At 53.9% G+C, this 14,772-nt stretch overlaps 1 long non-coding RNA gene across 1 annotated transcript in view; it reads right to left on the bottom strand.

Annotated features, from left to right (window-relative positions):
- Window positions 1-13,156: 13,156 nt before the first annotated feature.
- Window positions 13,157-14,772, bottom strand: part of LOC115832373 — a 37,795-nt gene continuing 36,179 nt past the window's right edge. Inside the window, exon 3 of the long non-coding RNA XR_004027861.1 lies at window positions 13,157-14,386. This is a non-coding gene — a long non-coding RNA (uncharacterized LOC115832373). The remainder of the gene's footprint in view (window positions 14,387-14,772) is intronic.

Genomic DNA, 14,772 nt, shown 5'->3' on the forward strand with positions numbered 1-14,772 from the left:
CCCTGGCTCTCCAAGGGTCTCATGTGGCCATCGGTCCGGAGTAGACTCCTGGCTTCTTGTGAGGGTGGTGCTGGCCCAGGCACCCTTGAGGCAGCTGGTACCCTGATGGGTGAGGACCGCAGCTTTTGGAGAGCTGTCGCTACCTGTCCAGGCGGGAGCAGCCACGGCCCGGGCAGGGTTTGAAATACCTGCTGACTTCAGCCTGTCCCGTAAGCTCATGATAATGTGTCCACCCCAATCCAGTTTAATATCCCCTCAAAAACTCTCCTCAGGATCCCAGGGGGCTCAACTGTGGACATCACCGAGCTCCCTGGAGAGAGCACGCAGGGAATGGGTGGACCCTGGGGACACTGCCACTTAGGCAGCTCCACTCAGAAGACAAGAGGCTGGAGGAGAAGGCAGCAGAGGCAGACACAGCGAGAGGGCTGAGACCCTGAGTGGGCCGAGACCCTGAGTGGGCTGGGGGAGAGACCCAGGACGGGGAAGCATGGAGACGGGAAGGGGAGTGGATGGAACTTAGGGAGACTGGTGAGTGTGGGTGGAGGCTTGCGACAGAACAGCCCCTCAGCCTCTGAGACACAGGCACCTTTGCACATGGGGATGGACATGGGACACGTGGGGCTCTCACTGTCCGACTTCCAGGCTGTGAGGGGCAGTGAAAGTCTGGGCCTGCAGGGAGCTTATATTTTACTGGAAGGACAGAGGCTTCACGGAAAATAAGTGAAGATTGACTATCAGATGGGATTAAGAGCTAGGAAGCAGGGTACAGGGTAGAGATGGAGCGAGCGGGGTGCTGAATGGAGGCGTGGTGGAGGAAGCCCCTCCGAGTTCTGCCCTCAGAGAGGGGCAGCCCTACAGAGGCCCGGGCAGTTCCAGGCAAGGCCAAGTCCTCAAGGGGCCACTCGGGAAGGCGGTCCAGCGGAGGCTCCTGTTTCTGTGATGAAGGGGAGGCAGGGGGTTGGGGAGGAACATGGCAGCATGGGGACTGGGGGAAATGTGAGTCCTTAAGGGCGCCAGGAGAGGGGCCAACCAAGGAGGTCTCGGGACTGTTCCAGGGAGGAGGCCGGCTGGACACGAGGCCTGCGATCCAGGCTCCCTGAGGCCACTCTTCACTTCAGGGAGTTTCTGACCTTCTGGACCCAGTTACCAGCAGGGGCAGGTGCTCTGTGCCAAGCAGGGGGGTGAATATGGAGCTGAGTGTGGCGGGGACAGTCTAGGGCAATGGTGGACACTGCACATAAATGCAGGCCACATCTGTTAATGGCACCTGCTGTGGCTCCTTCTTCCTGTGTCTATGCTGTATTAAAACAGTACAAAGAAACGGGCCATCCACTCTAACAACGTATTTTATTAAACCCTCTGTTTAAAATGCTATCTCAATCTATGATAATATAAAATTGTGAATGTCATACTGTGCTTCCTTGTCGTCCCGAGTCTTTGACATGTGGTGTGCTTTTGACATTGGTAGCCTGTGACAGCTTCCTTGTCTCGTGCCTGGTGGCCTCCTGTGGCTGGCGGCCGCTGTGTGGGACGTGCAGGTCTGAGGGTGAGATGGGGCTGGGCGAGAGGCAGCAATGCTCAGGTGGCTCCTGGGAGGGTGTGGTCCCGATGAAGAGAAGCAAGGCCAGCCTCCATCGGGCGGGCCCCCTCCCTCTGAGGGTCAGAGGGCACTGTGTTCCAGCTGGATGAGTGGCCTCCTCCTGGGTGAGCTAGCTATGGGGCCGTGTTTCCTGGAATAAGCCGTCATCTCTGGGGACAGCGGAAGAACTCGAGGGAGCCACCTCAGCCTCCCCAGAGCCCACAGCCGCACAGGAAGCCCCTTCCCACTGGGCTCTGGGCTCCTGCACGAGGGTTCTTGCCTCAGGAAGAAAGCGGGTCTCCCTTCGTCCTGTGGGGCAGAGAGATGGGGCTGTGAGAAGTGAGTTGTGGAGGTGGGTGAGGCTGGAGGCCCATGCAGCTGTAGGGGCATAAGCTCCACGTCCCCAGATAAAGAAACCTGGACACTTCCTGTAAGTCTCTCTGACTCCTGCAATACTGGGTGTAGGAATGTTTGCTTTGACTGTCCAGGTAGGAGAATCATGTTAAAAATGGCCATTTTTCTACCAAAAAGCAGGAACAGACCTGCTGTAAACTTGATAGCTGTGGGATCTTGTCTGTGTCTCATCTCTTTTTTTGAGATGGAGTCTCGTTCTGTCGCCTAGGCTAGAGTGCAGTGGTGCCATCTCGGCTCACTGCAACCTCCGCCTCCTGAGTTCAAGCGATTCTCCTGCCTCAGCCTCCTGAGTAGCTAGGATTACAGGTGCCCACCATGCCCGGCTAATTTTTGTATTTTTAGTAGAGACGGGGTTTTGCCATGTTGGTCAGGCTGGTCTTGAACTCCTGACCTTGTGATCCGCCCGCCTCGGCCTCCCAAAGTGCTGGGATTACAGATGTGAGCCACTGTGCCCGGCCTATGTCTCATCTTTAAATACCTGGTGTATGTTTCCTGGTGCGCCGTCTTTCTCCAGCTTGACCCTCCTGCAAACCTTACTTGTGAGTAAGATTCCTTTTCTCGGTGCGTGGTCTGTGTCCTCCTTTGACATCATTAGGGGCTGGGCAAGGCGGAAGCAGCCCAGCCCAATGGTGCCATTGGCACAGCCAGGACACACTTAGGGGACCTGACCACACGCATGTGCCCAGTCCTGGGACCCGGTACAGGGGTGGCCTCGTTTCCTTCCTGTGGAATGGGGGTCCTGCAGTGCCATCCATAATGGCTGTTTTCTGTGACTGGAAGGTCGGCCACTTAGAACAGACGGAAAAGAGGTTTGATGCCAGGATGCGGCCGCTGCAGCCAGGCTCACTATAGGGACCCCCAGGCTGGCTCCCCTGGGGTGAGGACTGTGGCTGGAGGGCCAGGCTGGGAGGTAGGAGTCATCCTCCAGCGGCCCCTGGGGCACAGTGAATGGACCGTTTGTGTTTTATGAACAGCCCAGTATCACAGGAATGCAGCCCAGCCCCACTTTGAGGGCAAGAAGGAGCTGAGAGCTGAGAAATCATAATAAAACACCCCTCCCGGGAAGCACTCGCATGAATCATGGTTCAGGTAATAATAACCCTTTTGGCAAAAGCGTTTTCTCTGCCCCAAGCCAAAGTATGTGCAGTCACACAAAGGGCCCTGTGACCGGTGCGGCTGCTCCGCCAAGTGCACGCTCTTGTGGTTCTTGAATTCTGCTCTTTTCACAGGGCTGGGGCTGGCGAGGAATTTAGAGGACTCTGAAGCTTCATGAAATAATACTCCGGGGCTGCATTTATTTAACAGATACATATAGTTATTGGGGTCCTAGTCAGAGCAAAATAAACTTTAAAAATCTTTATATTAATCTCATTTGTAGTTTCATATTAAGCGATTCCTCTCTCTTTTTTTTTTGACTAAGGGAATGGAAACTGCCCTGCAGAATGCGATGTTGGCAGCCTGAGTGGGTTTAGGGTATTGAAAGAGCTATTGACCGTTTCCTTCATATCGAACCCCATTCCCTGCAATATGGTAACTACTGGGTGGCGGAAACCTGCCCAGGCGGTACAAGATCCGCTGCCTCTATTTGCATGTGCCAAGCTCGGACTGGAGACATTCGTCTCACTCCTGGGCTGCTGAGTTCCTGGAGTGGGTGCCATGCTCTTCCTTCTTTCTCCACTCAAACCAACGTGGGCTCACCTTCAGGATCTCACTTTTCTCTCCGGGCCTCAGTTTTCTTATCTCTAAAATTAGAAGGGCTATCTGGGCTGGCATAGGTGAAGCCCTCTCTTGCCTTGGCCACCTCCCACACCAGAATAGTCACCATAGCCCATCAGTGACCCCACGGCCACCTCCGATACCCAGGACGGATACCACCAGCCTGTCAGCGACCCCACGGCCACCTCCCATGCCAAGAGAGATACCACTAGCCCATCAGCGACCCCATGGCCACCTCCCATGCCAGAACAGACCCTGTCAGCCTGTCAACAACCCCGCAGCCACCTCCACACCAGGACAGAGACCACCAGCCCATCAATGACCCAACAGCCACCTCTCACACCAGGACAGACACCATCAGCCTGTCAGCAACCCCTCTTCATGGAGGACAGACTCAGCCTCAGGAACACCCTCTACAGAGCTCCAAGCTGGTGTGGAGACAAATCCTATTGGCTATGAGGACACCACGCCATTCACTCATTCATTCACTCATTCATTGGCACAACCACTTTTCTGACGCCTTTACTGTATGCTCAGTTCTGTGGGGGCTTTAGAGGTCGCTCATCTCTGAGCATACAGTAAATGTCCTGTGGACAGCTTCTGGCCTCGGGTTGTTGGTTAAGTTAGACTGTATTAGAAATAAAACAAAAATATGTATGTTAAGTCTCAGATTAGTAAAGGATGCAATTACAAAGCAGGACAAGAGTAGAATCTCCTGGGGACTTAACAGATGGAAGAAAATCATGATGTAAAGAGTGTATTATTCATTTATTTATTTAAGAAATATCTGTTTCCTGCCTGTGATCTTCAAGGCCCACGTTTGGGCTTTGTAAGAAACACAAGTGTAGAGTATGGATTGTGTTCACTGAGAGGGTGTGTGTGTGCACACATGTCTGCACACATCTCTGCATGTGTGTGTGCATGTGTGTGTGCATAGTGTGTGCATGTGCCTGTGTGTGTGCATGTGTGTGTGCATAGTGTGTGCGTGTGCATGTGTGTGTGCATGTGCGTGTGTGTACATGAGTGTCCGTGTGTGCGCATGTGTGCATGAGTGTGTGCATGTATGTGTGTGCATGAGTGTGTGCGCATGTGTGTGCATGCATGAGTGTGTATGCATGAGTGCGTGCATGAATGTGTGTGCATGAGTGTGTGTGCACGCATGAGTGTGTGTTTGTGTGTGAGTGTATGTGTGTGCAGCCAAGCACAGTTGTGCATGCAGGTGCAGGAGAGGGGCAAGTCGCTCCAGAGGCCTGTGAGGTATCAGCTGGGTGCTGGGCCAGGCTCTTCACATGCATCATCCCATTGACACAGAGAGTCTGTCCCCTCTGTTTTTTTGGTGAGAAAACCGAGGCACAGAGAGGTTAAGAAACTCACTGTAGTCACTCAGCAAGTGACTAGCAGAGCCTGGATGCAGCTGGACTTCTCTCACTGTGTGTCTATAAAGAATTCGGGCCAGGCGCAGTGGCTCATGCCTATAATCCCAACACTTTGGGAGGCCAAGGTGGGTGGATCACCTGAGGTCAGGAGTTCAAGACCAGCCTGACCAATATGGTGAAACCGTGTCTCCACTAAAAATACAAAAATTAGCTGGGTTGTGGTGGCATGCGTGCATGAGTGCATAATTCCAGCTACTCAGGAGGCTGAGGGAGAATCGCTTGAACCTGGGAGGCAGAGGTTGCAGTGAGCCAAGATTGTGCCACCTGCACTGCAGCCTGGGTGAGAGAGGGAGACCCTGTGTCAAAAAAACAAAAACAAAAACAAACAAACAAAACAACAAGAAAAGAATTCAATGTGCACCATCTCATCACAGTGAGTGCCACGAAGGGGTGCAATGCAGTGCTGTGCAGCTCGGGGTGGAGACAGGGATGTGAATGGTCTGGGTGGGGTGTCTTGTAGGTTTTCTCGGTGGCCCTTCTCTGGGCCTGCTTGGATGGGAGGGCTGTTTCCAAGCGCAGGGGACTCTGGGCTGAGGTGGCAGAGGCCAAGCTGGGCTTTGTAGACGTGTCCCGAGGCCGGGGCTTGCTTGGATTTTTATGGCTGTTTCCAAGTGCAAGGGCCTCTGGGCTGGGTGGCAGACCCTCTCCCCACCCCCGCAGCAGAGCTGCGCAAATGCATGGCCCACACAGGAGCCCGGCCTACCTTGTGACTTGGCACTCAGGGTGGGAGGCGGGCTGTGTGCGCCTGACCCTGACCCTCCCGCCCAGGTGCTGGGTGAGGGCAGAGCACACATCCTGTGGGGGTGGGGCTGCTGGGAGCTGCGAGCTCCACTGTCCCACCAGACTTTATTTACGAAACACATTCAAAGAAAATTATGAAGAATCTCAAGACGGTGACCACAGAGCTGTGGCCACCACGTGCGGAGCCCCTTCCAAGCATGGGTACTGCGGGGCCGTGTGGTCGCCCGCCCAGGCAGCTGGCCCTGTGGCTGAGGTGTGGACACAACGCCCCGGAACTCAGGCCATTGGGGTGGCTGGAGTGCGCTCAGCTCTCAAACCTGGAGAGGTGACCGCTGAGGCCCCCCCACTGAGGCAAGCTTCTGTCACGGGCCTGAAGCAAGGCCCCCCATCAAAGGAAGCCTAGAGAGAAGCAACTTCCCTAAAATACCTGGGTTTACCTACTGGACCATTTTATTTTGCTATTCTGTTCTTTTACTACCTTTACAAAAACCACTTTTGCAAAACTGTAGAGAAAGTGCACATTCTAGAGTGAGGGAGGGGTGGATTGAGGAGCAGATTGCCCACTCTGTCCACAGATCTTCATGGTATTCCGCATCTACCGTGAGTGGGAAAAGCTTGGGGGCTGCCACCCCTGAGGATCAGATATTTATGTGACAGAGGAACCCTCCTGCTAACCCTGCTGTATTTAAAAGTCCCAAGAAAGAGCAGTCCCAAAGGGAGTCCAGCTGGGCGCTGGGACCTGCACTGATCCCAAAGCTGCCTGAAAGAAAACGCCTGGGGTGCACCTATAGCTCCAGGAGGAAAATGGCCAACGGCGTGCAGCAGACTGCCGACGGGAAAAACCTGTCCTCTGGGCTCGTGGGGCTGGCCAGGCATTGTTCTCTATTTGCATGTTTTCCTTTCAGCTCATTCAAACTCAATATAGTGGTGAAATTAAGTACATCATCAACCTAAAGCTACCAAACCAAATACATAAATGGAAGGATTTGAAAAATCTGTAATAGCTGGGGTGAGGCTGGCCTCGGGCCAGCTGGGCTGCCCGGACAATGGAGGCAGTGTGAGCGCTTGGGCCACAGCGGGAGGGCGAGTTTCCACCCCGGGGTGGCCTGGGGAGCTGATCCAGCCTGAGGAAGGGCTTGGGTGGAGCCCCGAGGGGGCTGGAGGGCTGCCGGGGTTGGGGGGGCTCTAACCTGCAGACGTGAGCCCCCAAAGCGGGCTGTCATCAGGCGGGCCGCGGGGGGAGTCGCACTGTGTGGGAAGCAGGGGCGGCGGGATCCGGAGGGGGAAGGTGTGGAAATTTGACACAAACGCAAATGTTTTACCTTCTAAATCACCTTGGTCTTGCAGTTGAAATTCTCCCTGAACTTCCCACCCCAAATGTCTCATGGAGGGGGAATCCGGGCAGCTTCTCACTTTCCAAAGTCACAAGTCATAATTCTTTCTTCCTGTTGCAGCCGGCGCAGGCTGAGTTCTGAATGTGCTGCTGAGATGGCGTGAAAATCTCCGAGAATATCTGGGGACCTTGCACCTCCACCCCCGCCCAGACCCTGCAGTGACTGGGTGGACTTTCCAAGGTGGTTCCGTTTGGGGTTCTGTGCTCCTAAGGAACTCTGTTAGCCAGGAGGGCCCAAGGCCCCTGCGCCTTCAGATGTGATTCACTGACCACCTTCAGCCTAAAATGACTTTTGAGAGCCCAAGGCCAGGTAGTGTGTTGACCGAGGCCACACTGAGCGCCCCTCACATCTCCCCTCTGTGCAATGCCTGTGCACGCTGGTCACTGTGGCTTCCAAGGAGCCGGCCTCCTTTCGCTGCCAGGTGTCCCGGATGCCTGGATGCTCCTGGTGGACTCAGGGACTGGGAAACGTGACCCTGCTTGGCACCCAGAGCCACCCCTGCACTCAGGAGCCAGAACCACCCACAGGCACAGCCCAGCCTGTCTCCTGGTTCCTTCTCGGTTCTCAGGCCCCTTAGTGCCCCAAGGCAGCTGCAGGAAGGCGCTATCCGAAGGCCACATCGCTTCCCAGGGTTGTGGCCACAAATTACCACACAGCCAGTGGCTTAAAACACACTCATTTTCTCTATTACGCCTCTGGGGTCAGGAGTCCACAGTGGATCCTTCTGGGGGCTCTAAAGGGAAAATACATTTCTTTGCCTTTTCTGGCTTCTGCAGACACCTTCCTTCATCCGTGGCCCTCCCCCTCCATGAGTCACTCTAACCTCTGGCTTCTGTTGCCATGTCACCAACTGCAGGGCTGTGGTGGGCTGTGTGGCCACCTTCAGAGATATTCTCACCCTAATCTCCGGATCCTGTGACCGTAACTTTAGATGGCAAAAGGATGTCTTAGTCCAGTGGTCTCCAACCTTTTTGGCACCGGGGACCGGTTTCGTGGAAGACAATTTTTCCACAGACCCGAGGGGAGTGGGGATGTTTTGGGATGAAACTGTTCCACTTCAGATCATCAGGCGTTAGATTCTCATAGGGAGAATAAGGCAACCTAGATCCCGAGCACGTGCAGTTCACAGTAGGGTTCATGCTCCTGTAAGAATCTAATGATCTGACAGGAGGCAGAGCTCAGGCAGCTCAGGCGGTAATGCTGGCTCACCTACCGCTCACCTCTTGCTGTGTGGCCTGGTTCCTAACAGGCCACAGTCGGGTACCGGTCCACGGCCGGGGGGTTGGGGACCCCTGTCTTAGTCCATTCTGGCTGCTCCAACAAAACGCTGTAGGTTGAGTGGCTTAGAAACAACAGAAATGTATTTCTCACAGTTCTGGAGCCTGGCAAGTCTAAGATCAAGGAACTGGCAGAGGTGGTGTCTGGAGAGGACCCCAATTCTGGTTCGCAGGCTAGTTACACACCTTCTCACTGTGTCCTACACGGTGGAAGGGCCAGTGCAGTGCTCTGGGGCCCCCTTCATGTGGCTCTAATCCCATCCACGGGTCTCCACACTTGTGACTTCGTCACCTCCAAGTCCTGCCTCCTAACACCATCACACTGGGAGTTTGTGTTTCAACACACGAATTCCGGGAGGACACAGACAGTCAGATCATAGCAAGGGTCTTTGCAGATGTGACTGAGTCAAGGATTTTGGGATGGGGAGATCATCCTGCAGGGGCCCTCCAGGCTGGGAAAGGCAGGGAAATACATTCTCCTTCGGAGCCTTCACAAGGCAACTTGATTGTAGCCCAGCGAGACTGATTGTTTTATTTCTGAGCTTCAGATTGTAAGAAAATGAATTCCTATTGTTTTAAACTGTGGTAATTTGTTACAGCAGCAAGAAGAAACTGGAACAGGTGGCCTCAGCATTCCACATAGGAGGGACTTAGGGAGGCCGCTGAGATTTTGGCCTGAAGCTGCCTGTACTTACGAACCATTTTCACGGCGAATCTGTGTGATTTAGGGTGCTGGGGCCGTGCGTGTGTGAGATGAAGGTCCAGGGCCAATGCCCTCCCCAGTGCAATTGCCAACACCCACCCCCAGACGTTTGCACTTTCCTGCCAAGGCATATATTAAATCATAGCCATTGCTGAAAAGGCTCAATCTTTATCCTGGCTCTCACTCCACACCTACCTACATTTTTGAAAACATTATTTCTTTAAAAATTTGCTTGTGCTTTTTATCAGTTATACATACAGAGAATTTAAAGGCAAAACAGCAGCCCTTCCACGGGGCTGTCCTACAGTTCCTTCTCTGGGGCAAACGCTTTTAGTCTTTCAGCCAATTATTTTCGTATTTACCTGGATGTCTTAGAATAACATGTTCATGTTGACACTTCTGATTTTTCACCTTGGGCATCGTCTGCTGGCTTCCCTCAGGGCGGGCTCCAGTTCTCTCTTCACCCTTGACCCATATTCTGTCCTCTGCTGTCTCTCTGTCTCTGTCTCCTTGTGTGTCTCTTTCTTTCTTTTTTTTTTTTTTTTTGAGATGGAGTTTTGCTCTTGTTGCCCAGGCTGGAGTGCAGTGGCGCAATCTCGGCTCACTGCAACCTCCACCTCCTGGCTTCAAGCAATCCTCCTGCCTCACTCAGCCTCCCAAGTAGCTGGGATTACAGATGCGTGCCACCACACCTGGCTAATTTTTGTAGTTTTAGTAGAGACGGGGTTTCACCGTGTTGGCCAGGCTGTCTTGAACACCTGACCTCGGGTGATCTGCCTGCCTCAGCCTCCCAAAGTGCTAGGATTACTGGCATGAGTCACCATGCCTGGCCACTCTGTGTGTCTCTTTCTAACACATACACACACAGACACACACACACACACATCCCATCCCTCCATTTTTCCAGCAGCATCTCACCATTTCACCAAGATGAATAGTTAGCGTTTACTATTCACAGCCAAGCCATTAGAATAATATTACTTCTCCTTACCTGAACAACTTTTTGTTTTCTCTGGAGTTAATTATGTTTTCATTTGCATTGTTTTTATGTGTTTATCACCACAACAACCCCAGCCTCTCCCATAGTTGTATAAATGTCCTTACAAACCATGTCTCTGTTTCCTCTTCGTGAAGAGCGCACTCCTGATGCCATGGACCCTGCTCCAGGGAAGGTGGCTGTTGGGCGGTGGTCTTGTCTGGGGATGTCCCTGCCCCCTGCAGCCCCTCCACTCCTGGCTGGGGCTAAGTGTTCTCCATTCTGTCTCTCAAGTTCCCCCTCTGCTGGTTGACCTGTTGGCTCTCTGGTTCTGGCTATCCTCCAGGAACCTCTTGAGAAAGGATGCATAGGTGGTGACTTGGGAAGATGTAGCAGTTCTGAAAATATCTTTCTTTTCTACAGTTTGGGCTTAGAATTCCAGATTGGAAATCATTTCCCTCGGAATTTTGCGGGCACTGCTCCTTGGTTTCTGGCTTTTTTTTTTTTTTTTTTTTTGAGACAGAATCTCACTCTGTCGTCCAGGTTGGAGTGCAGTGGTGCGATCTTGGCGCACTGCAACCTCCACCTCCCAGGTTCAAGCAATTCTCATGTCTCAGCCTCCTAACCTAAGTAGCTGGGATTACAGGGGCACACCACCACGCCCGGCTGATTTTTTGTATTTTTTTTTTTTTTTTAGTAGAGATAGGGATTCGCCATGTTGCCCAGGCTGATCTCAAACTCCCGAGCTCAGGCAATCCACTCTCCTCAGCCTCCCAAAGTGCTAGGATTACAGGCATGAGCCACCGTGCCTGGCTGGTTTCTGGCTTTTGAGGTTGTGGCTGAGAAGTCCCAGCATCTTCCTAGTTCTCAATCCATTATGAAACCTCCTCGTTTTTCTCTGGAAACTTGTAGGAGCTTGTATTTGCACCAGGGTCCTGAATTGCCACAGGACGAGTCTCCGAGTGGGTCTCCCTGCATGCCGCCCACAGGGCATCACTGAGCCCTTTGATGCCGAAAAAAAATGCCTGGGCTTTTCTTCCAGCTTTGTCTTTCCTGTAACTTGCTGCTCGTCCCTCTTTTGTTCTCTGTCAGAGCTTTCCTCAAAACTGGGGTGTTCCTTGGCTGTCTGCTCTCACCTAAGAGAGAGATGTGAAAAAAACATGTATAAGGTGTGTGTGTGTGTGTGTGTGTGTGTGTGTGTTGGGTGGGAGTAAAGTTGCCAGATTTGAAAACAACAAAAACTACAGAAAGCCCAGTTATATTTGGAATTTTTTTTTAGTATAAGTATGTTCTAAATATGACATAGGGCATAGTTATACTAAAAAATGATTTGTTGTTGATCTAAAATCCACATTTATCTGGGTCCTGTATTTGACTTGGCCACCCTGGGTAGGGTTGCCGTTCAGTAGCTTCAGGGTGGGGTGTTGCAGCAGCGCCTGGGGCTGGAGGGCTGCGGATGCAGCCACATCTTTAGGTCTTTCTTTATTGGAGGGGCGAGTCTGACTCAGCCCTGGGGAGCCCGCTGGAATGGAGGTGCGGGTCTGTGCACAGTGTGTGTAAGATCTGTTTACTTTGCTCACCCTGTCCGCTGACCCTCAGTGTCACCCTCTCTGGGGAATGAAACAGCTGGTCTTCTGGTCGGACACAGTCAGGGGACAGAGAGAGCCTGAAGTGTCTTACACAGGCCTCCGACCACCCCTCTGCACGTGGCCCCCTTCCTGACCTCCAGAGGCAGCGGAGCCACCCGCGCCTGCACCTCCCAGGCCTCTTCCAGGTAGCCAGGCCGCTTTTGGGCTGTGTGGGCTCCTGGCTGAGGAGTCAGCTTTCTTGGATCTGCCGGGAGTTCCCCTTGCACAACCCTGGTTGCTGCAGCCTCTCCTGGCTCTCTTTGTCTTTCTGGATTAATGCCATTAAAAGTTCCCTGCTGCTCCCTGCACTGGGCTTCTGGAGCGGGTGATTAAATGCTTTTGTTCCTTCCACCGTCTTCTACAGGAGCCCACCCTGGTTTCATTCCTAAGCTGGCCTGCTCTTCCCAGGGTGTGTTTCCTCAGCTGCATCTCCGAACAGCAGTAACCGCAGCCGTGTCGCGGCACTTCCCTCAGCCATCCTGGAGGTAGGACCCAGGTCCCCAGTTTTTAGGTGAGAAAAGTGGCTTCAGTGAATCTGTGGCTTCAGTCACACCCCGAGGTCCCACAGTGAGGGAGTGGGTGCAGGGCCCCTGCACTTGACCTCTGAGCTGCTGCCCCTCTGGGGGTCTCTGTTGGTTCTCTCTGGTTGGGGCAGTTGGTCCTCCTCAGTTTCCGATAACACAGCTGGGTGGGCCTGCCTGGTGCCCGCTTTGCAGCTTGCTTGCTGGGGCAGGTGGTGGAGCGCCAGCACCCGTTTAACCTACTAGAAAGGGGTCCCTGGAGGTGGGCGCCTCAGGGAGTGAGGAGAGGCAGGGGCTGTGCCCGCCCTCCACCTCCCGGCCACCCCAGGCCCTTCTCTGCCACGGCCTGCTGGGGTGGGGGTCAGCACAGAAGATTTCGGAAGGTCTCACCACTTGGCTGCCCTCCTTTGGGTGTTTTTTCATCTTGATTTCTTTTGGGAGGAGTCTAGATACTTTTAGTTTTTAAATAAGCCTTGTATCTTCTCACTCTTTATACACCACAAAATGGGTGGCATTATTAAAATATAAAAAACCTCTCCAAACTATAACTTTCCTGTGCACAATGGAGAAGACTGATTTTAAAAGTGGAGCAGGTGTTTTTTATGTTGTGCGCACTTAGTGTAAACAAACTGAGCAATCTGAGTAAGCCCGGGCGCCCCTTTGCTCTCATATTTGTGTCTAATGCTGACAGTTTGGTGGAAAAGCTGTTTTTACGATTCTGAAGTACCTACGCCCCTCCCTCGTGTAAAATTTAATCACATCTTATTGCATCGGGTATTAACACTCATAGTTTATTGAGGAGTTTTCTCTGGGGCTTGCTGAGCACGGGGTTGTGAAGTGATGCTTGGGTGCCTGGGAGGAGGGATATGAAAGTCCAGACACCATGTGCAGGGAATGAAATATTCCCCCGAATTCCGGGAACACACCAGCTCCCAGGGTTGAGGTTCCCATCTGGGGGGTCTCACCTCCCAAGGTAACAGCATCATTTTCCCAGCTTGAACAGCGAGGTGTGGGACTCGGAGCTGGCCTTTCCTGTCTCTCCCGCTGTGGGGGGCATCCATGGAGCTGTGTGCAAGCTGCTCGTGGAGCTCCTGGGATCAGGTCCCGGGGGATGTGCTCCAGCCCAGTGGGGACAAGTCTGCAGGGCCACATTCAGACGTGACAGCACCGGGGAGGGCCACACCATGCATGGCCCCGTGGGGCAGGACACCCCTGATAGGCCACCTGAGGTTGGCTGGCAGATAGTTCCATACTGCACTCATCAGCACCTCTTGGGGGAGGACTGGGCCCTGGGAGTGGCTCTCGCAGGGAGGAGGGACTCTGGCATACTGTGAGGGACAAACAGTGAATTGGCTGCACCTGCAACATCAGACTGGCCCTCCAGAAGAGTGGCCAGGACCCCCGCCCGGTGTCCAGCGGCAGTGGTGAGGGCAGGCCTGGGTGTCCAGGAGCAGGAGACGTGGGGCAGAGGAGCCCTCAACGAGACCCATGTTCTCTTGCGTTGGAGCAAGACCCCAGGCCGCGGCATGGAGGTCGGTGAAGCTGGGCAAGTGCTTCCGTCCGGAGCTGGGAGGCGTAGGGGGGGCCCTGTCTGGAGCTGGGAGGCGGGGGGGCCCCTCCGAGGGTCGGAGTGTGATGACCCCGTCTGGAGCTGGGCAGCCCCCGATTCCTGGCATTTCTGGGCTTAGAGGACGCCTTGGCTGCTTCAGGGGTTGGCCTCAGCTACTCTTCTGGCCGTACTGGGAGTGAGGCAGGCTTGGTGGGGGGCTGGCTCAGGAGCCCTGCCTGATGTCCTATGATCATCTTGGGAACAGTCCCCTCGGCCAGGTTGGTGGCCACCCTGTCTGGGTGTTGGGTGCCAGGCCCTCAACTCCACTGGGCAGCAGAGGGGACACAGCTTGTAGGTCCAGACTGCTGCACACTGATGAGGCGGGTAGAATGGCGGCCCTGAGAGTGATGTGTATCCAGAAGATGAGAATGTGACCCCATGGACAAAAGGGTCTGCACAGATGAAATTAAGGATCTTAAGATAATCTTGGATGAAGGTGAGCCCTGAATCCAACGGCAAATGTCCTTGTAAGAGACAGAAGAGGACAGACACGGACAGGAGAAGGCAATGTGAAGACAATGCCGGGTATGGGAAAGATGGGGCCACAGCCAGGAGTGCCGACAGCCCCCAGGAGCCAGAAGAGGCAAGCAGGACCCTCGCCAGGAGGGCGCATGCTGTCCACGGGTGTGCTCTCACCTGCAAACCTGCAGTCATCCCCAGGCCAGGGACCACTTCCTGGGGAACCCAACTTGTGACAGGCTGTAACTGGGCTTAGGGCTGGAACCACGCTGCGGAAGGTAGGGTGGGCTTCTGACCACCGGCGGAAGTGTTCTGCCTG

The sequence above is a fragment of the Nomascus leucogenys genome, chromosome 22a (assembly GCF_006542625.1).
Source record: "Nomascus leucogenys isolate Asia chromosome 22a, Asia_NLE_v1, whole genome shotgun sequence".
NCBI classification, from domain to species: domain Eukaryota; kingdom Metazoa; phylum Chordata; class Mammalia; order Primates; family Hylobatidae; genus Nomascus; species Nomascus leucogenys.